Below are 1,912 nucleotides of genomic sequence, written 5' to 3'. Positions count from 1 at the left end.
CTTCTCGGCCCAGCTCTCCCTTTATATCTACTAGCTTATCCGTATGCTGACAAAATATGTGGAGTTGGCTGGCCGTGGGATCTCACTTCGCCACCTGATGCATCTCTCCGCCCCTAGTTTCTATAGGGAGATGATATTGTACCTTCTCCATCAAGGAAGTAAAAGATTGGTGGTAAAGATGGACAATAAGGCGAATCGTCAGTTCTAGCTCAACTATTTCTTCGTCAAGACCGAGGACGTGGTGGCCAACGCAAGCGGGTTCCCCGAGGCTTGAAATTACGCCTGTAAGTATCTTTTTGTTGAGCATTCATTTTGCCTATTTTAGTCATAGTCTAACATTCCGTCCCTTCTTCGTGCAGCTGAGACTTCGCCCCCTCCCTTGGTCGGGCATGCGCCTTCCGCGACCGGTGAGTTCGTCTATATGTATTTGTCTATGCATACATAATTATTTTGTCTATATTGTTTCGACCTCGTGGTTGTCTGCTCGTTGCGGTTTTATAGAGGGAGTGACAATCTTCTGATTTTTCTTTTTCAGCCCGAGGACCTTCGAGAAGGCAGAAGGCTCATGCTCCGGCATTCCGTAAGAGGAAGGCTGCTTCTATTCCTTCTGCTAAGGGGAGGTCTGCTCGGTCGTCGACTACTCCTGCAGCAGGACTTTCGACTTTCCCTTTGCGTCATCTAGTAGACGAGGACGATGAGGAGGGATCATTGCCGAATGGCAATAACTTGCTTATCCGCAAAAGGAGATCTGTAGTTGTCGGTGAAAGAGCATCCCGTGCGGGAAGTTCGATGATGGAGGATTTCATCGTCCAGTAAATGGCGACCATAGACGTTGGACATGACGCCGAGTTACCGCCCGCAATTCTGCCGTCGTCGGGAGCCAAGGAATTTATGTCTCTCCTTGAGACTGTGGTGGATTATGAAGGTCCATCGGCGAGAGTCCGTGACGTCTTGCGGGAGGACGAGCCATTGGCCTCGCTACCAGCCGAGGGTCCTTCTTCCCGGGTTGACACAAAAGGAAAAAATATAGCCAAAGAAGGTTACGAGAGGGGCTCCGATATGGACGCCGAGGAAGTGAGGATGATGGGGGAAGGACTTACCCGACTCGAGGTGAGATTGGAGGGGACCACACTGACTATTGCGATCCCCTTGGATCGGGATCTGCTGGTTGATACGGAGGACGTGGTCCTTTCTCTTGGTCCCCATTGTTCCGATGTGGAGGGTAAGACCCTTGAGAAAATAAAGGATGCCACTCTGTCGAGGAGCATAGCCGTCCTCGCTCTTAGGTAAGCCTTTGATCTTTCTTCATTTTTTATGTCGAGTCCAGTTTTGTTCTTACTCGTTCTATCTTTCTTTCAGACCGTGATCTTGGAGATCGAGAGCAACCGATGAGAGGCGAGGCGTAAGGCCATTTTCCAGAAGATGGAGCGGAAATATCGCGAATACTGTGATAAGCACCGCGAGATCTGCAGGCGGTTTGGTGGAAGCGGCACTTTCCAGGCTCTCCAAGGTGAACTGAAGGAGAAGGATGATGAATTGATGAGGGTCATTGGAAAGTGCAGCATTCTCGATAGGGCGTTGAGAGACAAAGAAGAGGAGCTCGAGGTGAACAGGGGGTCGAGTCCCAATGTGCCGACCTTCAAGCCCAACTGGTCTCATTGCGCGTTGAGCTTGAGAAGTGTCAACTCAAAGTAGTCGCTCTGAGTGGCGAGGTTGCTGAGAAGGTAGTGGGTTTAGAGAAGGTGGAGTCGGCCCAGTCATCGTCTGCAAGGAAAAACAGAGGCATTGTGATCTACGTTCTCCGTTCTGAGCGTGATTGTGCTTTGGAGAGGCCAGGCTCAGAGAAGAGCGACTTGATGACGGATGGGGGAGCTAGAAAAATAGGGTTCGGGACTTAGCGATCGAGTTGCTA

This window comes from Nicotiana tomentosiformis, chromosome 6, assembly GCF_000390325.3.
Source record: "Nicotiana tomentosiformis chromosome 6, ASM39032v3, whole genome shotgun sequence".
Lineage (NCBI taxonomy): Eukaryota > Viridiplantae > Streptophyta > Magnoliopsida > Solanales > Solanaceae > Nicotiana > Nicotiana tomentosiformis.
Note: the sequence above shows the minus strand (reverse complement) of the source record.